At 42.2% G+C, this 25,652-nt stretch overlaps 1 long non-coding RNA gene across 1 annotated transcript; it reads right to left on the reverse strand.

The window, feature by feature from the left end:
* Window positions 1-58: 58 nt before the first annotated feature.
* Window positions 59-25,010, reverse strand: LOC115607423. The gene is made up of 3 exons (XR_003991234.1): window positions 23,787-25,010; window positions 23,475-23,603; window positions 59-646 (listed from the first exon to the last, which is right to left on the reverse strand). It is a non-coding gene; the product is annotated as an uncharacterized LOC115607423 (long non-coding RNA).
* Window positions 25,011-25,652: the final 642 nt, after the last annotated feature.

Raw genomic sequence — 25,652 nt, forward strand, 5'->3', positions numbered from 1 at the left:
AAGGAGAGCCACAGGTTCTGGCATTGCATCAGCAATAATAACAGTAGCCAAAGGGAGCCCATCTTGGCCTTGGTTTATTTACTTCATTTCCAGAAAAGACTTTTCATTCAGAACAAGAATTCAATACAAAACTAATAGACCATAATAAAATACAGCAATGGAATGGTGACTTCACATGAGAATATCTGACTCTTTGAACTTCTGTCTGTTGGTTTCTTTACCTTGCAAAGGGATAGTAATACCTGTTTCTCCCAGTGCCTGGTGAGGTGGCCAAAGCCATTTGAAACTGACATGTGCCTGAGAGAGTATGGCAGAGCCAGGTATCCTGCAGACTGACTGCTCCTGCCCTGGTAACTCCATATCAGTGCCTACATATGGGGTGGGAGTGGACCAGGACCCTGAGCCTGTGGCAGTAGCACTGCTTCAATCCCCTTCTAGACTGGCCACTCATGGTCCCATTCTTACATCATGAATAGTTGTTGTTCTCTGTAGCAAGCAGTTGTGCAGCCAGGCTCTGTGCTTTAGTTTCTTTGCGTGGGAAGAACATGGCATATCAAGAATGAGAGGTTGAATTCAGTGCAATGCCCTACTTTTTCTGGAAACCAGGTAGTGTCATTACTGTAACGCCAGAGGTAGACTTTTCATCCTGAAAGGATAGAGAAGATGAATTACATTCTGATATGAATGAAAAAAATTGTCCACAATTGTATTAGACAGGATTAAAACCATTCTAAATGACAATACATTCCGATGTTTTTAGTCTAGATTAAATGCTAAGTAGGAGTAGAAGAAACCTTCCCTATTGGCAGATTATTCCATAGCCATTTTCCTATGGCTTCCCCTAAGGGAACTGGTCTTTGAATAGGTATAGTCCCAGAAGCAGGGTACTGGCTAAAGCCAACTTTGCTGGAGGGTGAAAATCCTTATTCCTAAAACCAAAGGGTGTCTCATTATTTATCTATTATTCCTGTCTGTATTGTACTCTTCAAAAGTCAAACCATATGTTTGTCAAAACAGTTCATCAAGCTGGTGGGCATGCATTCACATGGGCACATTGTTTACTACCTAAAGCCCTTCAACACCTAGGGATGAACTGAACATGATTACCAAGGTTAAATAGGTCTGTCTTTGCTATAGATGTATCTGTCTATAGATGTATCTGATGTATCCAATCTTTAGATGGGATTGCAAAAAATGCAGAATGCAGATTTTTATGTATTCTAGCAACCCAGCTCTCTATATATATATGTATGTATGTATTCCTAGACTCTGTAGAGCTGGATGCATACAAGGAGAAACATACAGAAATGCGGAGTGGCTTGTACTCATTTCCTGCATTGCACATCTGCAGCTCTAGGAAAAAAAGACACTGAACTCTGAGCCTGTTTCTGGGTCTGCATCTCCTGCTCTTCTGTACCTGCAGCCTGTGACAGGAGCACCTGGGCAGCAACAGGGAACCTCAGAGCTCTCTAGAAATTGAAAGATCCAAGATGTATAGTCACTTTTGAAAATCCTGGCACATAAGGAACCAGGACTACAGCAAGACAAAATGTAGTACAGGAATAGAGACTGGTAGACCTGGCTGCTGTACAGAAAGCTTCTGGTTCTGATCTGGAAGGTTCTTTTCTATCAAGATACTCTCCAAAACAAGTATGGTTAGGACAACTTGCTACGTCCTCAATAAGATTATATGGAACACTTCTAATCAGCTCCCTGATTATTTCAGTGTTTGATTAAGCACACCAAATAACATCTTCTAAGACCCATGTTTTATCAATTGAAAAACATCTCTCTTACGTGTATATTGTCCACCACACCACATTGAGTAGTTTACAATCTTTTATATTCTTATTCTGACAAAAACCTTATAAGGGAAAGATGTCTTTTACTAATGTATAGTGGTTAAGTAACATATCCAAGGTCACCCAAATCTGTAGCTGCCCAGAGCATTTTGAGCATCCAAGTTAGCATATAGGCTCCTAAGCTGTGCAAAAACAGCTTTTAAAAATGTAATCATCTGCAAATGCCTCTAGTCACTGTTCTCTTTTACCAGTAGCAGGTAAACCAGATGTACATTCCCTACGGCCAACTTTCAACGAAATCTGTTTTAGGAAAAAGAAGAGATGTCCAAAGGAAAATGAGACCTAAGCAACTTCTAGGAGCTTCTAGAGGCTATGGTTGTATGCTTACATTATGTGTTGCTATAGTAATTCCCCTTTCCCGTTCACTCTGTGCTGAGATCCACAGCACAATAATGGGCTTTGTGAATGCAAACCCTCTGTCTTTCCATTTCAGAAATAATCAGGTAGCCCAATGCCAGAGGTACTGTACCTGTCATACTACTACGAACATACTGAAGAAAAAGAGAAGTTAGTTCTTCATATAATAAATTCCTACCTCTGCTATGTGAGGACAGCACATACATTAGCACTGAGTCCAGCATCACATCTCACCACACTAGGAAGTACACAAGCAAGCTGTGCTTGCTTTCTCCATATAATATATGGAGAAACATATTTCAAATACCAAATAATTGTAATGGAAAACTAGGGATTTTTAGGAAGAGGTGGCAATACCCAAAGACCAGTGGCCTCTTACTGGCTTTTTATGCAGCCGGTCCTTCGAGACAGTTACAATTTCCGGATGATGCAACCTGCATCCCATGACAGGGATAAAATGATGGACACTCCAAATATCTCTAGCTGCCTGGCACTGCCAGCATGTTCTTACTCATCTTTGCCTGCATAATGTGTTCCTGTAGTGTTGTCAGTGAGCATTGAAATACATGGCAGAAATACCCTCTACTTTGCTGAGCTGACGGGGAAGAAGATGGCTCCCCAGGCCAGCATGGAGTCATACGTAGCCAGACCCTCTGACTGCAGGATCTCAGCTCTGACTTTGGTCCTGTTACAATAATATCTATAATATCTTTTTTTTATTACTTAGGCCATGCCTGGGGAATGTGGTTGGCATTAAGGCCTTTTGACTGATGGGGATCCCTGCTGAGGGGCATTGTGCAGGCACAGCTTTTTTCCCCTCATGGTGTCTACTTCCTAGTGCAGTGAGATGTGGTGCTGGACTCAGTGCTAATGTGTGTGCTGTCCTCACATAGCAGATGTGGGGATATGGCACAAACCTATTAAGGTTTGTGTCATTCTGGTGAAGATGGGCCTGACCATTCCCTAAGTAAGCTGTCCCTGGTGGGTAAGCATGCAGGTTAAAGTATGGAGATTAGCTCACAACAGAAAATGATGTTTCAAAGAAGTACAGCATAATTAGTAACTGGGAGTTTGTAGACCTTGTATATTTTCCATCTAAAAAGAACCTAACCTTTTGGGTTTCTTTTGTCTATGGATAGGTTTAGCCTGGTTCTCTTGTGAACTGCTTGCATCAACAGGGAGCTGGCATGAAGTGCTAAAAGAAGTATTTATATCATTTAGTGGCACTGCGCGTACGCTGCCCATGCACTTTGAAGTTGCCATGTTAGAAGCAGAATGGATCATGTCCCTTCTACTGCTTATGAAAGGCTCTGGATGATGTCTGAATTTATAAGGACTACATTATTAATGTTATTCTTAGATTTTCCCCAGTGGGATACCCAGTGGTCCCACTGATCCCGTCGCTGGCAAAAAGCTGCGAATATAGGGCTAATTTTCTCGTGGAGAGGCCAGGAAGAATTGGCTACTGCTGATGGATGCCATGGACAGACTTGTCAGTCCTCGGTGCTAGGGGATTTAAGACCTTCCAGCCCATGAGGACTCACAGTGGGGGTCAAGCCCCAGAAGACCCCACTGTCTTCAAAGTAAAACTTGTATGTACAGGTTTGTCTTCACCACAAATATTTCCTTGTCATCTTGACTGCAGCACATCAGCGTCACTGTCCACTGAGAGACTGTCACTATTCAGCTGAAGACCAGGAGCTTTTTTATCAGTGAAAAGAATGCATGCTGTGGCTTGAGACAGAATATAATACTGGATGTGGGTGAAACTGCCATAGACAGATTATTGCTGCTTTGAAATGTGACCTGTACACCAAAACCGACTCCCAGACTTAGAAAACTGCTTTGGATATTTAATATCCTTGGGTAGTCATGACTTCAGTTGTGCATTTCATAGGTTATAAGGCTTTACTGCTGTCCAAATGTTCCTTACGACTTCAGGTATTTGATGGTAATTGTAAGCTCAGACTCTACTGATTACCTACAACTCAGTCTTTCAAAGCACTGTTCACTGTGAATCCCATGCAGCAAACCCCATCTTCAACTTCAAGCACATGAATAAGAATTAAAGGATCTAGTATTAGAATGTTTTACTTAGAGTCAGTGGAATTGCGCATGTCTGGAACGCAAGAACCAGCTTCCTGGGTCTCTACTCCATCATGGATTTCTTGTTAGTTTTGTCTTTTTCTTGTAGCTTCTTCCTACAAGTGATTTGCCTAGTAATTCTGCCTCTTGTTGAGAATAAAGTTCAGACAGCAGTCTAATATTTCAGGATATTTTTGTGTTTAAATATCCTAGTCTACGACACGGGCACTTTATAAATCGAGAAAAAAAAAAGAAGAAGAAAAGAAAGAAAAAATGCTGTCAAAATCCCTTAAAAAATGGGTATGTCCCTTTCAACATTTTTTTTTTTTTCCTGCTTGTCAGCTGGAAAGGGTAAAATATGGCAGGTTTTTTATTTGACACACAATAGGCTCTGACTGACTTGTAATGTAAATTACATCTCATTTAAGTTCAGCTTTAAAGAAAGTCTAAGCAACTCTTTAAATGAAGGAAGAAATTTACAGGCTTGTGGGAAATACTATTCAATGAATACAACTAGGAGAGAGAGTACAGTATGGTGCAGGGGAGGTATTAAAAATCTGACCAGAAAGTCAATCTGTGTCATGTATTTCTAATTGAAAAACACTAAATTTTGGGTGTAACAGTAAAAAAAAACCTCCTCTCAAAAAATAAAGCCTCAGATCAACCAATAAAAACAAAATAAATTAAGCTAACAGCTTTAGAAATATCTCTGAGTCTGTCATAAGGCTGCATTACCAATAGGTGGTTGAGAACGGCTTTTTCTGAAAAATCTTTCATGAACCTGCTGCACAAGCCCTTTTTAAAAATAAGAAAGTCTGCTTCCCTGAAGACATAGGTATTAGACAGCACTGCAAAACTGCACATTAAACTCAGCATTATACACAGTCCACTGACACACTCCCCCAGCTCCATGTTTGCTTGTTTGTGCCTGCTTAACACCCTCCCCAGGATAGCTGTGCTGATGGTGGGGGATGAGAGAAGGCAGGAGGAGGAAAGGTGCAACACATGCCCCAAATTTGCTGTTTCCACCAGAGGTTCATTTGATGTTTTCTGCCAGGGTAGCACTGTGTATATAAGGCTTTACCGTGTAGCATAGACAAGGATCCTGGTAAGAGCAACTGGCAGAGATTTAGTTTCATTAATCATAACCCACTGATGTCAATGTAAGACTCTTCCTGACCTCAGTTGAGCCAAGATTTCTATCCAGACAGTCTTAAGTCTGATCAAAGCAAGTCTACATGAGACAATGATTAAATCATCAGCAGGAAGCAGATGACTATGAATGCTTCTTGAACTGATGAAAGAGATAGTGAAAACTTTTGGGTCAATGCCTGTAAAGGCAAGGGTTCAGTCTTGCACACTGCAGACTGGGAATTCATGAATTTCTACCCAGTCCTGCAAAATGAATCACTGTGTGGCATTAGTTAAATTATCTAACCTCCATCTAATAAAAGTTTTCAACCCACAAAGTGGGAATTATCAATCCTGAGCACATCCTTTACAGCTCTGAGAATTAACAACATGGCTTGAGCCATGTCTGCTGTAGGTGAAGGGCTATGCAGGGCTTCTTCAAGCCATGTCTTTAGTCAGTACCCTGCTGTTGAGATTCAAGTTCTGCAGCAGATACAGCTATAAAATACCCATGGATTTCAATTTGTAGAGAAGGCAGCTGTGCACATACCCAATATTGGAACAGAATTCAGGCAACATTATGTTAGTATTGGTAGCTAATCTGGTCTTCACTTAACAGTTAGTAAAAAGTCAAGCTGGAAAGCTACACTTTCACTACCATTGACTTTCAGATTATTTTCTTTCAGTTTCATTTTGCCAGTATAGTCTAAATGTTTGAAACTATGTATGCAGGAAGGAACTGCAGCTGAGAAAAATATTAAAAACACCTTGACAAGTCCTGATTCATTATTATCTTGGGGGGTGGGGTGTTGGTACAAAATTATCAAAAGAGAAAAAAGACTAGAAACTAAAGTTATGGATTTAAACCTCAATTTCTGTTTTTCTTAACACACAAGGTACAGATTTTTGCACTACAATGGCTCTTGGTCCATTGAAGTGAAAGTTTAATGGTTGTTCAGTTGAAGCCTTAGATTATGTATTTTCTGCTTTTTACAATGGACATTTACTGCTCAATAACGGGCAACGTTCTTGTCTTCCCATCTGGTTTTGTTTATCAATAAAGCCCTCCCCTTTGGTAGTTTAGGAATGACTGTGAATTCCACAGTCATTTTCCTTGTCATTTGTTTTTTGGCCTGAAAGAGGTATTTGATCTGGCATAAAATAAACTCAATTGAAACCCAGGGCCTGTTTTTTCCTGCATTTACAATAGTGTGATTTCTCTGGTATTAATGGAGATCTCTCCTGAGCTGCAGCAGGGTCCCCGGGAGCCCTGCAGGCTCAGGTACTACGTGTGAAGAAGAGTTTCTCTCTGATCTAAATCAAACACAGACCAAGATTAATACCATTGACAGCAGATAGATTATACATGCACAATGACACCCCAGTCAGTCCCTCCAATCTACATCTTACACATAACAATACAGCTCTGTCAATCATATTTCAGTAATGTATTATTAAAATACTTTCTATTGTATACAAAGCAGGAATGAAAACAGTATGATGTGCAAGGGAATAAAACTGTTAAAGAAGATTTACATTAGCTGAATATTATAATGAATAATTCCAATCCTAGAAAATTATGGAAAAATCCCCTTTTTCTCCCCAGAGCCTTAAGCCCTCCATCTTACTCCTCCTTTGCCAACAGGCCTAAAAAAGTGAGTGAATACCCAGAAGTAGGTCACGACTGCTAATATCCAAGGATACCATGTTTCTGTGGTTACCTTAGTGCTCCCTCCCTTTCTCCCTCTCTCTCCTCTCTCGAACTAAAGCAGCCTCTGTACTGCCACACCACACCAATGCTGCATCATCCACTCCAAAACCATTGCTCCCGATTTACACCCACGTTACCACACAGGATCTGCACCACAGCTCCGGGCTCAGATCCGAAACTCTGATGCCCGTGCAAAAAGAGCCGGGAGCTGCAGGGTGCCAGGGCCGGGTGCCACACTGTGTCTGCCAAGCTGTCTGTCCCCTGACATGCTGCATCAGCACCTTCCCCTGCTGATGGACAGGATGCAGTGGCAGTGCTGCCAGAGACCAACACCCTGGGACCCACGGCACAGCCGTACCTGATGGAGTGCTGGGTGGGAATAGCTGAGCTGGCAAGTATGACAACACCCCCTCACCCCACAACAGCACCCAGAGTCAATCAGAAAAATCAGGCACAATTCTACAGCGTCACTGCAGCCCTGATGCCCTCATGCATGGCTGAAGAGGATGTTTCTCTTGTACACATTCCAGCTAGGATGACATAAAATAGACTGAGGCTGAGGACGCAGAAACAGAGAGGCAAAGCTTAAGGCATAAACACAAAGCAAATCACACCGTGGCAGCTGTGTACAAAACAGGCCGGCTGTGCATTTGAAAGTGTGAGAAAGGAGCAGGCTGTGCACAGAAAGACAGGCTTCTGAGATGTGACAATTTTAGCACTGATTCATCATGGGGTAAATTTGCCACAAGTGGGGCTGGACCACAGTGTTTAAAGGGCTCTGCACTGATTCATGTACCAGGCTTTTGCTCAAATGGGATGTTCTTTCCCTTTTTTTTGACAGGACCCATGGGGTGGTAGAAGTTGCTGAGACAAACAGCTTGGCAGCTGTGGTTCATTTTCAGCAGTCCTATAAAGTACTGTGACTATCAAAATCTCTGGCTCTAAATTTATGACATATTTGCCCTTATTTGTTGTTGACACCAAGGTTCATGCCAACCAACTCCCTTGTTAGACTACTCAGGGAGTGCCCACAGCAATGAGACACACACTGGTCCAAACAAACATGTTTGGAGCTTTTGGATTAGAGCTCCTGCTGGTGCGTACCAGCACAGCCTGGAGGCAGATGTTTTAGGACCATATGACTCGAAGCAACTAGATTACTGAATCCAGTCATGATTGCAGGTTTCATGTAATACTTGTTTAATCCAGAAGAGTCCAGGTGGCATCTACTTTACACCAAGCAGTTCCCAGCACTCTATCAGCCACCCTCTGACAGTGCTTGTAAAGAACTGTGTGTCAGTGTTAACCATTTTAGCTACCCACTGAGTGCCAGATTTAAGCAGCTTTCCACTTTGTCAAATTAACGCTTTTCTTCTGTCCAATTTTCACCCAACCTGTATAACCTTCATATATGCCTTCCCATTGCTGTCAGCCCCTAGAAATACCCTTGGAAGTCAGTCTTGATTGAAACTGAGGCTGTAAGTGCTTTATATTTTAATTACAGTTATTTAGCATGTGAATTGGAGGATCTCCAGGATTTGGGCTAACTGCTATGCAACTGTCTACAGATCCATCAGCTTTCTACCTATTAGCTGGTAAAGAAGAAGGTGAGCAGATGAAGGGGGTAGCATAAAAAGCCTTGAGGTCTTGTAGATACATAGGCTGTTCATTGAGTTCTAGGAAAAAAAAAAAAAAGACCACCAGATTATATCACAAACCATCAGCTTTCACCCAATATCATCTGCAGTGAACCACAAAAAATGTGTGTTTAACTGAACCTTTCAAAAAGGAGTTAGTCCTCATCTGGCACATCCAGAGGTGAAGAATTTGGCGCTTAAAATTTGTTCAGTCAGAAATCATTCCTACTGTTAAAAACCAAGTTATGCCTAATGTCTTCTTTAGGTTTGTCTGGTCAGCTTCAGTTTGCAACTATTGTTTCTCACTATACCTTTCTCCACTAAATTAAAGATTTCTGTAATACCTGGTATTTTCTCACCATGAAGGTACTCCCACTGTAATCAAGCCACTTCTCAATCTTCTCTTTGATAAACGTAATAGGTTAAGCACTCTGAGTCTTTTACCAGGAAGTGTTATCTCAAATTATAATTCTAATTTTCTCAAAGCTTTTTTGGAACTCTTTTCTGCAACTTCATAATTTTTTCAATATTTTGCTGAAAATGTGGACACTCAAGCATTATCCAGTAGTCCATGAGAAATGTCATCAATGCCATTTGCAAAGGAAAAAATCACATTATTGCAAGTCATTATTCCTCTCTCTACTCATGCAAGAATCACATTCAGACCTCTTTCCATATTAAAGCCTGCCAGCTAATGAGTTGCCAAACCAATTCTTCATGAATATTTATCTGTATATTGTCCAGATACACTAATTTAAATTGTTAGCTACGTCACACACACCGTTTGGTATCTCCAGCTGCTGGAATTCAAGTTGTCAATTCAAGGGCTCATTTTTTCGTCCGTTTGCATAACATATAGGAATGCAAATTCTCTGCCCCTTCTCAGGTCAAACAGTCAACTTTCCCCATCATGCCCCAGAGCATCCTAGATCTGTGTTTTCCAAACCTGAATATACAATCTTTAGTGCTAATGCAGCTTTTCAATTTGCATGGTTCTAGCATTACAGTCAGTCTCTGCAACTCAACCAAGATTTCCAGAAAGGAGGCTACAGGCTGCCCTTTCACAAAGTGTGAGGTAATCCTCCGAGCCCAGGACAACACAAAGAGCAGAGAAGGAAGCCCCTTTCAGACACAGAAACACCGTGAGGGAATTGGACAGAGGGCCAAAATGTGCAGCAGCAGCAGCATCAGACAAAATGGGCAGGAGACATGCAGGCACAGAGGGTCTGCTGTGCTGGCTGCCTTTTTGAGCAAACCTTTTATACCCACCATCAATCTCTGTCCTTCAGCTTGTCACTTACTGTTTTACCTTTCCTCCACCCTACTTGCCGTACAATGTCCTTTCTCCTGCTGCTTTTCAGTCCTGGTCTGCTCACTCACGCCTAAACTCACCTTCCCCTGCCAAAGTTCTTAATGGATACAGCATTTCTCCTGCTGCTTTCAAATTCCTCCTTTGGCCCCTGTGTGTCACCCCCTTGCCCCTTGCCCTCCTCCAGGAGATTTAAATGTTCCTGGGGCAGGGAACTCCTGGAGCTGTGTTCACCCAGTCCCTTGTACAACTGGGTCCCTGTGCTTGCTAATTTTATTTTAGCCACTATCCTAATAAACGTGACTAATCACAATAGCACTGTGATGTCTAGTAGGAGAGACTGATGAAATAATTGTGTAGTGGGGATGAAACAGCCAGGCTGATGGCGAAGCAGAGCAGGCATTGGCTGTGCCAGCCTTACATAACACTGCAGGCTGAGTGAGAAGCACCCAGAAGGAACTCACTTCTTATTTCACCCTTTCCTCCTCCTTTACTATGGGGGAAAAAACAGTTAACTAAAAGGAAAAAAAAAGGAGGATAATTTTCCTTCACTGGTGCTGCGTGCCTGGGTGCAGGTCCCTGAGCTCACAGCGCTCAGGGACAGGCAGCAGGGACAGCCGCTGCGCTGCTAAGGACTCACTCCAGTTCTGATCCCACACGGTTTGCTGGGCACAGAATCAGGTGTCACTGTTAAAAAATGGTTCTCTGCCTTCTGCTTCATGATGGCTTTTTTCCCATCTTGCAGTGGATGTGAAATATAATTTGAGTTTCAATATATAGCTGGAGGTGCATTTCTTCTCTTGTTAATTATAACGAGAGTTATAACCCTTGCCCAATACTGATGCTTATGTCACTTTAGATGGCTGATATCTGCTATCCACCTTCCTGAAAGATTACAAAAGAGCCATGAAAATGAGAACGGGGAGATGGACGGATGGATGGTCGGATGAGGGATGCCTCTATTACAAGGAGCGAGCACAGAAAGCTTGGATTAGGGTGAACAGCTGGTGCGGATTCAATAATCAACTGCTCTGAAAGAAAAGCCTATTTTTTCTCATCCCATGGCATTAGAGAACAGGATACCGGAGCTGCCAACCTTACAATTGAAATCTGCCCACACAGAATAGCAAATTCCCCTTGGCTTGCATTTAAATGCTCCTGGCTCATTATAACTGCATACAGCCTTTAATACATACATGTGGTCTGCATATTATCCTGCAAACAGAGCTCTGCACTGCTGCTCTCAGCATGTCTCTGCCTTCAATTCAACACCAAAGGGAGGGATGGGGCGGGGAGAGAGAAAGGAGGACAGGGAGCTTATCGAGTTCACAGCTGCTGCTGAGAATATTGGTTTGACTCTTGCTGCTGGTCAGGATTCACTTCCACAACAGGCAGCAGGTTGGGGCAGCATGCATTGGTTTAACAGGCTTAGGAGGTCGTTCTTTGGGACAGCCCCTTGGGAATAACACAACCCACCAAGGAGCTGGTTCACAGCTGGGAGCCATCCCAGCCAGTCGTGTTTCAAGGAAGGCTGCAGCACCTCCGGCTGTCAGTATCCATAAGGGAACAGTGGAGCTAGTACATAAGTCTCCATATGAAAAGCAGGGAGGCTTGTCAGCTGTTGAATTTCCCTTGTATTTTGGTCATTACAGAAGGGTTTCAAGACTTTTTCCAACCCTATTGGCAGCAATGGTAGCTATAATTCACTCTTTTTCCCCTTTCTGACTGCATGCCTTGCAGGACCCAGCTCTGGAAGGCCAAGATAAAGCCTCTTTCTTTCCTCACACAGCGCCTGAGCCCTCTTTTGAGGCTACAGACCTGCCCAGGTGCCTGGGGACAGGCTGTGATCTAAAGAGTGGAAGTCCACCTGTATATGATGGTGACAAATGGGACAGCAAACAGCTGCCAAGTGGGGATATTTTTCTCTTTGTTCTGCCAGATATGAGGCAGAAGAGGTTAGAGGCTCAACTCATCATGCTTGGTCCCATCAGCCAGTGAGTCTCTTGGCTTTTCAGTAAAAGTAGAGGAAATGTTTTGGTTTTAATGTCTCCTTTATTTTGGAAGATCAGGATAACAACAGTGACCAGAACTCTTGTTACCAAGCAATTTTGATCCCTAACAAGGTACTGCATATTCCAAGAGAGATAGCCCAAAAGCTTGGGCCACAGGTTTGCAGCCGAACACTTTATTAATAGTCACATCATATTCATGCTTATTTAGTGTCCTTTTTTTCAAGGGAAAATATGGCTTGTCCTTACAGCCCCAAATGCAAGGAGAAGAATGGAAGGGGCTCATGAAAATGTGTCAGCCTGGGTCCCTCCTGTGCTTCTTGCAGAAAAGAAAGGAAGATATTAATGCAGATGATTTTGTTACATAAATACATGTTGTATCAGGGCCATTTTTAGCATTTGTGGGGGTGTGAAGAACTTCTCCAAGCTGCGTATCTATTTCATAGCATTCAGCTGAACCGAGGGAAAGGACAGAGAGTTTTAAGGTAAACTATCAAGATACATTTTATTTAAGCCCACACAATTCTGTACGGGGCTCTGCAGGACAGAAAAAAGGTTTCACTACACCTCTGTGGCCTTAGCGGTGCTTTTTAATGCTTTGTAACAGAAAGACTTCTTAATATAATTGAATAAAATTAAGGACAAATTTTTCATCAAATTTCATACAATATATCTGCCATTTAGCTTTAGAGAATTTCAGTTTCTTTAAATTCCAAAGGGCTGCAACATTTAATTAAAATGGAATTTTTAAATCCAGAAATCTAGTTTTTTCTTTAATCTTACATTCATTTAGACCTCAAATAGATAATTTCCCAGTCAGGAAGGAGCCCATTTTTGAATATATATAATCTGGAGGTAATTAAACTAATCAGGTTCTTAATATACAGAACTTTGCTTGATTTCTGATCACGTTTCTGTCATCCCTTCCACTTCAGCCTCATGCCCCACCATCCCTGGGGGATGTGCATAGCTCACTTCACCCTCACTGCAGTGTCTGTCCATACAGAAGGCAAAGAGTGGACAGTGGCCCTCAGCACAGCCGTGCCAGCTGGGGACGTTACACCCACCCTAAAAATGGGCCCAGGTTCTGCTGTGTAGGCTGAGGGTGGCTGGGACTGACACAGGCAAAACTGCATTTTGTTATCCTTCCACATGGGAAGTGTCCAGCAACCAGAGCAGCAAGGAGATCCTCTGAGGTTTTTTGCCTGCAAATGTTTCAAAAAACATTTTTTCATATTATGTCCATGGACATCTGAGAACATTTTCCTTCTGCAAAGCAGTTCTGGGGAACTGCATTTTACTTACAGGAAGACATCACCAAAGAGAAGTTTTGGGACTAACTAGTGCTGCTATTTTTGTTTCTTATGCTCCAAAAGGATCTGATTGTTTTGAAAGGAAAAAGGACATGAAAACCTAGCTTTCTATAAATCATCTGAGCTTGTCAGTTTGGTTAATTTCCAAACAGTGTCTATGCTTGGGATTTCTCAGAGCATCCACATGGCAGACCCTAGCTGGGTCACTGGTAGCTACAAGGTGCCCAAAATTAGAGGAAGAAGAAGAAAGTTAAGGAGGTGAAGGGTTCTAAATAAGCCTAATTTAATACTTGGCACATCCATGGCAGCCTTGATCCAAAGTATTTTGAAAACATGGTAAAGAATGTTAGTCTCATTTCATAAAATCAGACATAGATATGAGTCTAAATTTTGGACACTTGACAGTTTAGGAACTTACTTAACTTTTCTGCTTTAGGGGTCAAGTTTCTCAAACCAATGTTTTAAATTCACCCTGAACCTGCTGCCACCTGTGAATTACTGCTCTTAGAGATTCATTTAAAGCCACCCCTCTGAACGGGTGGTTTAAGAGGAAAAGAAGTCAAGAATTCATTTCACTTGTTGCAATAGTGCTTTTTGGTGATATTACAACAAACAAGACTCAGAAACCCGCTGTGCCCCTCACATTTCCTCCTTAATACTCCATTCCCTCATTCTGTTAATTACTTTACCTTGGATTTATTTTGGAGTAACTCAACTCCAGTTGAAAACCAATCCTTCCGTCAAGGGAAGAAAGGTTTAAAATTATTGCTCAGCATTCATCAAAGAAGAAGAAAAGATAAATGCATCATACAATGATAAGGATTCCTGGGTGACCCCTTAGACTCTAGAGCCAATCTTTGGTCATAGTGTTAGTAGTAGGAGGAGATTCAGGAGTTCAGAGAGCCTTCAGAGAGGTCATAATTTGTAGGGAACAATAAAACTACTAAAACTATGCTTTACACAGGCAGACTGCCCAAAACCATGGTTTGTTTTTTTGGAGCACGAAATAAAGATCTGTGGGATATGCATTTTGAGACAAAAAGTAAAATTCATTTGCAGCAATACTGTATTCAACCTGAGAGAAAATAAGATAAGGGAATTCTCATCATTAGGAACACTTGAGCCTGGTTCAAAATACAATATCCACTGGAAAGAGGCATCCAGTCCTATGAGGACAGCTGAAGAGAGAGAATAATAGAGACAGGTCTTTTCTACCTTTTGTTTCCATTAGAAATAGAGTTTCTCTGAGACACTTGTTTAACTGCTTGCCACACAATAAGACTACAAAAGCACTTTTCATTGTGCAACTGCTGAGGCTTAAGAGAAGTTTGCAAAACCTGGACCTCACCAAACAAGTCACAGTGGCAAGCAAGTTAAAAATTAACAAGAACTGTAAACAATGAAAACAATGAAATCATCCTCTTAGACTGCAGCTCTGCATTACGAAGAGAAAGTAAGGAAAATATAGAAAGAAGGGAAAATGCATTTCAGCGCTTTCAGCATGTGGCTGGGAAGCAGGAATAGATTAACATGGAATTTTGTGAAGATTTCGCTGAATTCAGTATGCATAGCAGCAGTCCCAGCTCGGATAAAATGCCCCTGGGCCAGATGGGAGCCACCACTGTGGACACAGTGGAACCCCTCGGCACCAGGCACCTCACCAAACTGTCCTTCTGCAGTCACAGCAGTAACGGACACATCTCTGAAGGGTGAATCAACAAAACTAAAATTCCTATGCAACTGTGGAAATGCCTATTCTCTTTCACCTAAGGTGCTTAAGTTAGGGAGTTTGAAGTTCTTGTGTCCCTCTCAGGTAAGAAAGAGAAATAGAGTGCTTCAGAAGGTAGTTTTGAATTTGTTCCTATGGCCATTTTTTTCTGGCAGCTAAAGCAGTGTAATCAGACATCTCCACCTCCTCTTTTCCGCACCCACACTGTCACAGGTAGGTAGTTGACAGCAGAGCAATGTGGTGAACTTGTTTGGTGATCCTATGTGGGTTAAAAGAAACCCTGCCAAAAAAACACCCAACCGACCAACCAATCAACCAAATAAAACCTACAGATATTAGATAAATCTAATTGGTTTAGTGGAGGAAATAAGCAGTGCCCTGATAGTGGGAACATTTGCTCTCCAGAGACATAAATCATCCTCATGGATTTACATGAAGAATCCAGAGGAACACAACAGGTACTGAGCCCATTCTGCAGAGCCTTTTCTCAGCAACCATGAAAGTTTGAAGGACTGCATGAACAGACACAAAATGGAAAAGTAAAAACAGGTAAGTCACAAATTCACAGTAAATCTATGAGAAGTGGAATGACCTTCATGCTTTTTCCCTCATCTCTCATTCTTACAAGGAGAAAAAAAGAGTTGCTTTTACTTTGTCATCTTAGCTCTTTTTCAACAGACACAATGGACTATGTTTTGTTTCTGTAAACCTACTGCCAACAAAGGACATATTTGTCCTAATGTGTGCTCTGTTAACAGCGCTGTACAAAAATTACATTATAAGGACACAGACACAGTACCTACTTAATCACTACAATACATTACATTCCTACTCAATGATGTTTCAATATACCCACACAGGAGTTTAGAACTGAAAGTTTCCTTGGACAAATGTCTTCCTCTTTATTCTCACGTATCTAGACTAGATCGTTACCCTAGATGTTAACACAGACGTATAAACATATATCCTGTTGTTTTTCTAGTGCTGAACGTGGTTGTATGCACATATCTTTGCCTGCTCAAACAGAACCTGCAGCCCACCTGTATTTGATAAATATTTCCTAACTCTATTTGATAAATGCTCCCGTTAAAATCTTTCCTCTATAACACAAAAAGTCAATGCCCTAATTTTAAGTTGCCCTTTGAAAGCGAGCCAGTATTCAGATGGATATCGACTCTGGGCCTGCTGGTTGTTCTACAGCAGTGTTTGGAAGGCTGTTGTTCTAATGAATGTGCTAACATTTCATACACACACTAACAAAATCAATAGCCCTATTTTTAAAAAAGCATGTGGCTTTACTAAGTACACTGTCACTACCCCGTCGTGCAGAAGTTTACTGGAAACCTCGCTATATGACTAAAATGATGCATCTGGCTCATTTCTCTACTTGCTTGCCAGAATGCATAATACCAGACTTCAAGGACATTCAAAGTCAGCCTCTACAGCAGAAAAAAACCTGTGCTTATTTAAGTTTAAAGTGTATGTGGTAGCCAGTACCTGAAGTATTCATGCAGGTGTCAATTTTAACTCATTTCTGTCCTGCTGTTTGCACAGAAGAGACCTAGGGGACCTAACACAGCTTTTAACATTAGAAATTCCTGCTTCTGTGGTTTCTGAATGAGTTGGGTAACTATAAGCAAGGAAGAAAATATGTTTACAGTCACCATTGAATAAATTAATCCCTGCTCTTTTGCTCGTCTTCAGTAGGTAAACACACTAGAAGGTTCTTGAATCTAAACCTTAGACCTGCTGCAGCCCGTCTGTCACCTTGTTTTCCAAGGAGCTACTGAAAATATCCAATCCCTGTGAGTGAACAGGCTAGAAACCTGTAAGGGAAAGGGATGTGTGTAAGAAGCAAACCTAGATGAAACCCAAATGCAATGTATATTCAAGCACCTCTAGTCACACTGACTTGATTCCAGCTCTGAAAATGTGTCTTCTCCTTAAGGAACTAATTCAACGTTATAGTGTGGGGGTATATACTTGAACCAGAGACTAAATACAGCAAGAAAGAAGTCAATGGTTAGGGCAAGATAGAAGATCAAACAGGTAATACTCTAACATTGTGCTCAAGTATGTCTTCAGTCTCTGAAAAATTTCAGAATTTAGAATTACAGAACTATGTGAATCAATCAAAACTAGTTATTTCAATCATTTGAATCTTCAGTGCTAGTTAGTTGCCAAAACATGGCATCAAGCTCATCAGAAGGAATAGAAAATTTCTTCATATGCATTTGTATATGCCTGTACCAGGCATAGGCTGGATGAAAAAGATGTCAAGCAGTTACATCAGAATAAAAATGGAGATTTCCAGGCTGTCCCCATGCGTCAAAAGATGAGCTGATGAGGAAGAAGACTGGCCTGGATGAACAGAGAGCTTTGGCTGGAACTCAGAGAAAAAAAGAGGAGAATTTATCATCTTTGGAAGAAGGGGCAGGCAACTCTGGAGGACTCTACAAGGATGTCATGAGGTTATGCAGGGAGCAAATAAGAAGGGCCAAAGCCCCACTAGAACTTAATCTGGCTACTGCTGTAAAAGTCAATAAAAAGTGTTTCCATAAATACATCAGCAACACAGGAAGGCTAAAGAGAATATCCATCCTTTATTGGATGCAGAGGAGAACATAGTGACAAAGGATGAGGAAAAGGCTAAGGTACTTTATGCCTCTTTGCCTCAGTCTTTAATATGAAGACCGGTCATTCTCTGGGTACCCCGTCGCCTGAGCTGGAAGATGGGGAGCAGAATGAAGCACCCATAATCCAAGGAGAAATGGTCAGCAACCTGCTACACCACTTAGACACACCCTATAGATTATAGGGCCTGATGGGATCCACCCAAGAGGATTGAGGGAGCTGGCAGAAGTGCTCACCAAGCCACTATCCATCATTTATATGGAGTCCTGGTTATCTGGGGGGGTCCCAGTTGACTGTAAGTTAGCAGAGATTCAAAGTTAGAAGAGATTCGGAGCAGACCTGTGGAGAAGGACTTGAGGGTGTTGGTTGATGAGAAACTTAACATGAGCCAGCTTCAGTGTGCGCTCGCAGCCCAGAAACCAAACGTATCCTGGGCTGCATCAAAAGAAGCGTGACCAGCAGGTCAAAAGAGGTGATCCTGCCCCTCTACTCAGCTCTCATGAGATCCCATTTGGAGTACTGTGTACTGTTCTGGTGTCCTCAACATAAAAGGGGTATGGAGCTGTTGGAGCAAGTCCAGAGGAGGGCCATGAGGATGATCAGGGGGCTGGAGCACCTCCCTTATGAAGACAGGCTGAGAGAGTTGGGGCTGTTCTGCATGGAGAAGAGAAGGCTGCGTGGAGACCTCATAGCATCCTTCCAGTATCTGAAGGGGACCTATAAGGATGCCAAAGAGGGACTCTTCATCAGGGACTATAGTGATAGGACAACGGGTAACAGGTTCAAACTTAAACAGGGGAAGTTCAGGTTAGATATAAGGAAGTAGTTCTTCATGGTGAGGGTGGTGAGGCACTGGAACAGGTTGCCCAAAGAAGTGGTAAATGCTCCACCCCTGGCAGTGTTCAAGGCCAGGTTGGACAGAGCCTTGGGTGACATGGTTTAGTGAAAGGTGTCCCTGCCCATGGCAGGGGGGTTGGAACCAGATGATCTTAAGGTCCTTTCCAAACCTAACTATTCTATGATTCTATTATTCTATAAATGTGATGCCCATCTACAAGAAGGGTTGAAAGGAAGATCTGGAAACGATAGGTCTGTCAGCCTGACCTCAGTGCCAGGGAATGTTATGGAGCAGATAATTTTGAGTGACATCACACAGCATGTACAGGACAAGCAGGTGATAAGGCTCAGTCAGCACAGGTTATGAAAGGCAGGTCCTGCTTGGCTAACCTGATCTCCTATGACAAGGTGACCTGCTTAGTGGATTGAAGGAAAGGCTTTGGAAATTGTCTACCTGGACTTTAGTAAAGCCTTTGACATCCCAAAACCTTTGAAAGCTGTTTCCCACAGCATTCTCCTGGAGAAACTGGTTGCTCATGGCTTGGCCTCCAGCTGCACTACAGGAGATTTAAATTGGATAGTAGGAAAAATTTAACCAAAAGGGTTGCCAAGCATTGAAACAGGCTGCCCAGGGAAGTGGTGGAGTCACCATCCCTGGAAGCATCTAAAAGACATGTAGATGTGGTGCTTAGGGACATAGTTCAGTGGTGGACTTGACAGTGCTAGGTTAATGGTTGGACTCCGTGATCTTACTGGTCTTTTCCAATCTAAACGATTCTATGATTTTAAGAGAAAAAAAGTTTCCTTTTTCTTCTAGTGTGAGCAACTATTTGGCCACGGTAGGAAAAATATTACGTTGTTTTTTTTAACTTTACCATATTTCATTTTAACTCTAAGGCCCCAAAACTAAACATAGTACTGTAAAATTTGTACAGCACACAGGTATTCTTCTGAAGTCCTATAGAACTGATACAGAAAAGATAGACCAAAGTGTCTTCTATGTATCTATAAATGTCTGATACTGGGAATGCAGAGAAGAAAAATATGATTCTGCCCAGCACTCATAAGCAATATCATGTAAACAGGAAAAAGTGGGAAGACAATCTCCACTGCAGGTCTTTCTAATGAAACTGTACTTGTGAAACTACAATCCAATAAGGAACAGTCAGGGGAGCACATGAAACCATGTACAGATCCATAGCTCATTCCAATCCCACATTATTAAGACTGAAACAGTAACCTCATACAAGAAGCCCAGAAGATGGTGTCTGAAAAGGCACTACACACTGATGCCATGCAAACAACAGCCAACTGAACGGCTGGGCAGTCAGGTTTAGAGGCAGCCCTGGCGATGTCTGGAGAAGACCCCAGGAGGTGAGGGGACGCCTGCAGAGGCAGAACAGCCATGAACATGATGGCAGGATGGAGCAGCAATGAGGGCTGCAGACAAAAGTAGCTACTGCTTCACTCAGCAAACTCAGCTACCACATTTGCTATATTCTTCCCCACGTTCTTCTGTCTCGTATTATTTAATCTGCCTCAGTAAATACAGCCCTTCACCAAAGAGTCAAACTATTACAGACTCTTCTGTGGCCTAGGAATCACATCAGGGTGTCTAGGACACAGATATTAAGTTAGAATCTGGGTTAGATTCATCAGGTCTAACCTGATAGAGTACCAGCTATTTTTTCTCTTCAGTTGACATGCCTTTCCACATATAAGAAATACAAATGTGCACATTTCTGTGCAGATCAGGACACAATATCACTTTGCACCCAGAACTTGGGCTCTGATGACTTTTTGAGCTCCTTCCATTCCTCAGGCAGTTCATTCAATCACGATTCATTTTAAGCAGATGATTTCTATCATGCTGGACAATTTCTTCCTATTTTATTACATGATCCCTCCAACTACAGAGATATTCTGGTACCATGCAAAATTTTTTATGTGCATGGATATATCCTGCAGGTTGTAATGATACATCTGGATTATGATAATCAAGGATGTTCCAGAAAGCGGAGAACTTCGTTATTTATAAGCTCAGATTTTTATGAGAAGTAAGTCACAGCTGATAAGTGTTTCTCTAAGATCTGATGCTTTACCCGCTGCTACAAGAGAACTAATACCGGAAGGCATTAATATGTCTATCCCAAAATCATAGATCTGATTAAAGCACTAAGAACATTTCCTTCAGGCTCAGTTAAAACCCTTTGTAGAGTGTAACTCCTGGTAAAGGAACCAACACAATAGGCCAACCTCTGGGCCTGATGATGGGTTGAGCAGAGAGATTCTCTGGCCAAAACAAATGCAAGTTCAATATGTGCATGCGTGTGAGGGAAAATAAAGCAAAATCCATCCAAATGGCAATGGGTGATGTTGCAAGAATAACCCTGAGAAGGAGTCAGCAGGGAGTTCTATGGGCGCAGAATACAGGCAGATTTGGGGCGTGAAAATGGCCTGGATGGTTTTTGTTTCTATTGCAATCAGACAAACAAGAATCTATGTTCATTAGCTGTAAATAAAATGTTTTTAAGATTAAATCTCATCAGAAACTTCCAAAGAGAAAAGAAATAATAAAAAAAAAAAAAATGCTTTGAATAACAAGATAACAGTGTGCATCTTGTGCCACAGTGCCGATTGTGGAATCTGAAATTTACAGGAAAAAAAGAAAGGCCCAGGTTTTCCTGTAGATGAGACATTGTAATTTGCATGAACACAAGTGACAGATGCTTTGGAAGCTTCCACTTTGTATTCTGCTTTCATCTTAATGAGTATTAACTTATTTTTCCAACAAGGGACAACCCACATAACACTGATCAAGAGAAGAAAACCGCAGTAATTCTAATATTCCCCTTCACTCAGTTGTTAATGTTGTACTTAGACAGGTATGTACATAGGTGCAGATCATCTGTAATGGCTGGATTTCACTAAAAGGAGTTAAATTCATCACTATGGCAATTAAGGAAAGCTCCAGCAGGATCACACCCCAGCTTAATGAAGCCACAGGGCTTCTTAAATGTGTTCCCAACAAACTGTGAGCACACATGAATGCTGTTGCTCTTCATCAGCCTGAATCCATCCACCTGCAGGTTCCTCAGGCCTGGCTCTTTTGCCAGCTCCCACAACTTGAAACATGCCCCCTTTGGCCTCATAAAAAAAGGTAAGTAGCTTTCTGTCAGGTTAGAATGCTGAAATAGCTGGGCAACAGAGCTGGTTAGTACTGGAGGTGTTTGAGGGAGGAGGCAGGGTCCCATGGGCAGGGTGAGAGGAAGAGCATGGCCATGGCAATTAGATGATTATATGGCTGAGGAATTACAGCCTGAACTGTGAAAAGCAAAAGTTTTCTTTTTGTGAAATGAAGGCACGAATGCCAACTAATTAAGCTGTGGCAACTTTTTAGGTGACTGCCTGTGACCTAAACATCTGCTGCAATAGAAGAAAAAATTGACTTGGTCTACCTAGCATCTATATTACTTGGGTTTGTATTAACTGATTAACTTCTTGCAAGACATGCTTAGTTTTTATAGAACAGCATATTGTGAAAAGCAAGCCATTTGTTTGCAAACTGCAAAATACAGTCACTGCAAGTGGGCACCAGTGCAACTGAAGCAGCCAGTTGCCAGGAAGCATTAAAGCCCCTGCCAAAGAGCCCCTCTTAGTATTTGTTATATGTTAAAACAAGCTCTCTACAAGCTCAGTTTCGGAGCCTAGAGGTGCACGATCAAACCGCACACTCTGACGGTACCACTGGTATGCGAGAGGAAGCCTGACACTGTGCTGCTTCAGCTCAGACCAGCCCTGTAGAGTACAGGAGGACCAGACTCCACAAATGATGGGTACTCACAGCTGGTGCCAATGGCAGGGCAAGGCACAGCTGCTGTGCAGGTCCTGGCACCAGGCTCTGAGGGCATCTCCTATTTCCCCCAACAAGTGCTACCTAGTCAGCCTCTTCATTTCAAATTAAACAGAATATCATCTTTACAGTGATGTTCATTACAGCTGTACATGTATTTTGGACCTTTCGGCTCCACAGAAACAGTAGTTTATGCAGGTGTTTGGACATCTCTGGCATCTCATCCTCTAAATGAATCTAACCTCTCAACAACCTTCTCAGGTAGATACTGTGTCAACAGCTTCCCCACACAGAAATCAAGTGCTTTGCTGCTGAGTGTCCTGCTAAGGCACGAGCATGTCTGTGGCACAGCAGCAAGGGGAGCCAGCCATGCACTGAGAGGACAAGAACTCTGCTGTGTCATCAGGGAACCATGGTCTCCCACAGCCCCAGCTCTTGTGCCCCAAGGGTCAGCCCCACGTTGGCTCTGCCTGTGGACTTCAATAGGCCCATCCAGAACGGGATTTGCCTTTGCCTTGTTCTGCCAAATGGGTGTAACAGCAACAGAGAAAATGCAGAGAGAGGATTTTCTGGCCTGTCATCCAAGTAGAAAAAGGAATGGGAAAAAAGAGAATGAGAAAGGAGAGTAACAGTGAAAGTCAAAATGAAAGCAAACAGGGGAGATAGGGTAGAAATATACCTCCTGGGTCTTTGGCCCAGGTTCTTCACTATCGCAGCAACTGTGTCATGTAGATCTCCTTAAGCTTGATCTCACACTTGTTTGACTTTTTCTGAACCCCCCTACTCCCATTGGAAAGTTATTTTGGAACCCCGTTCCTCTCTTGGTAGAAGCCTTTTAATTTCCTGCCTAATTTAATTCATAGCCATATGTCCACCTGTTTTTGTGCCAGCCTTGTACCATAGCTTAAATAGTTCTCCCTGGATGATGTTAACCTCTCAATTCTGGTTTCATGCTTAGCTTAAGCTGATGCTATGTGTGACTTGCTGCCAAACAGGCATTCCCTCACCTCCCTCCAGCCAGTGGCACAGGCAGATCCTGCATCTTGACAAGGCGGTCAAATTTCTTCCTCCATATTGCACCAGTGCTCACACTATTGCTGACCTCATGGTCAGCCAGTCTTGGAAAACTCATCTAGCTGAAAATTAACACAGAAAAGATCCCCGAACACAAGTTATCCAAGCATAAGCATTGGGCCAAGGGAGGTGTCAGGACTATGCAGCACAAGCAGAGAGAGGTCAAAACCTCTGTGCTAACAGCCTGAACATGTATTGGTTTGAAACAATTGTGAATCCACAAGAGAGCAAAACTTCACTTTTACCTTTTCACGTTGCCAAGTAATTGCTCACGCATCTAATTCCTTCTTGTCAGATAGGTTGTCCATATTCCATACATCCTTTGCATTTGTTTCTGCTGGAGTTAATCTCTTGGGAGCAGGAGATGGCCAGACCTGGGCATGCTATTCTGGAGGAGACCTCACCAGTGTCCTCTTCAATGGCATTCATGAACATTTCGAATATCACAAATCTTCCCCTTAAACTACCTCTGTGTCCTGATTTCAGCTGAGATGGAGTGAATTTTCTAGAGTTAATTTGGTGTTAAACCAGGACCCTCTGCTTGGTTACAGGAATAAGTATTTCATGAACAAAAACCGGGAAACAGGTAGGAAATAAATAAGAGTTATATTTAACATTATTTTAGAAAACTCTACAAATATGAAAATGACCTAATCCTTAGGTTAAAGCCATATTAGGGGACCAGAGGGATATATAATTACTCTGCTGTCTGGATTATCTGATGGAGTAACACTCAGAAGTAGTGCTTGCCAACTGCACACAAAAACCTGATTTATTGCATCCCCAACAAAGTAGATTAAGTTTTTTGTGATGCCCTTATCCATATGTTCAATCAACAGGACTGCATTATCTTCCTCAGTGACCTTCATATTGCTCTTCCAAATTAAACAGCCAGACGCTAGTCACCAGCATCAGCTAAGGAAATGGCTGCGGTGTGAGTGGTGCAACCTGGGGCAGAGCTTTGTGTTGGCATCAAGGTCACTTACCTCAGAAGACAGAAGAAAAGCCCCAGCAAAGGAGACCTTCACCTTGAACCTGCCTCGCATCACCAGGAGGGCTCAGCCCCTCTGAATGCTTTGTGCTGAACCGTGGTCTGCCACAAGTGTCATCAGGCACCATAGAAAAAGGGAAACCAAAAAGCAGAGTTTTCCCAGTGCTGCCCTAATTAAGCAGTGAATTAGGTGTGAGCTGAAATGGATGCTTTGCTGCAGACTATGGCTTTGAGGTCTTGGTCCTAGTCTGAACAGGGGCAAAGGTACAGATTTAAGCTCAATTAGAATGAAGCTGGAAACATATGATTTGATCGAGCGAGATTTTCTCCAGTGCTGAAGGACTTTACCAGTTTTACAGGTCATATGAACCTGTATTATAACATACCTGTCTCCTTGATCCTATCTGGCATTTCAAACACTGTCAAATCTGAGGGACTTCTGTTTTCTGTGTTTCAGAGGCCCTTCCTGCTTACCTGAGTCCTGAAAAAATGACAAAGGGAAAATGTTCTTACTTTATGTTAATTTGTCATGCATTTAAGAGGTATATATTGTAACCGAGCTAAAAATGTTTAATGTTAAACTTTGCTATTATTGTTAACTAAAGACAGAGACCCCCAAATATTTTAAAACTCTAACCATATTGTCCCAGCTGTGTTATCCATAGAGAATATGAGACAGCTATGTAAAGCTGCTAGGATTGCTAAGTGTATTCAATTATCTCTGCTAGTTTTGTATCCTCTCCCTGCCCCTCACTCTCCAGTCATCTCAATGTACACTAAATATTTTAAGCTTCTTGAGCAAGTTCATACATGCATTGCAAATAAGTACTTTGGGGGAAAATACAGCTATTTTATCCATCTCGGTGTATGTATCCACTAACCTATGTAGAGCTGTGAGATATTGTCCCTTTTCCTCTTACCCTCCCCCTTCAGAAAAAAAAAAACCAAACCAACCACCAAACTTTGGAAAACAGGTCATCTGAATGCAGGGATTTCTATAGGGAGCCTGTGGAACAATGCGTGCATTCGCAGCATAGTGGACTGCCATTGTCTTGTCTTCACACACATAATAGAGGCTTTGCCAGTGGGGAGGCCAAATGCAGAACAAACGGATGGACAG

This window comes from Strigops habroptila, chromosome 4 (assembly GCF_004027225.2).
Source record: "Strigops habroptila isolate Jane chromosome 4, bStrHab1.2.pri, whole genome shotgun sequence".
In the NCBI taxonomy this organism is placed as follows: domain Eukaryota; kingdom Metazoa; phylum Chordata; class Aves; order Psittaciformes; family Psittacidae; genus Strigops; species Strigops habroptila.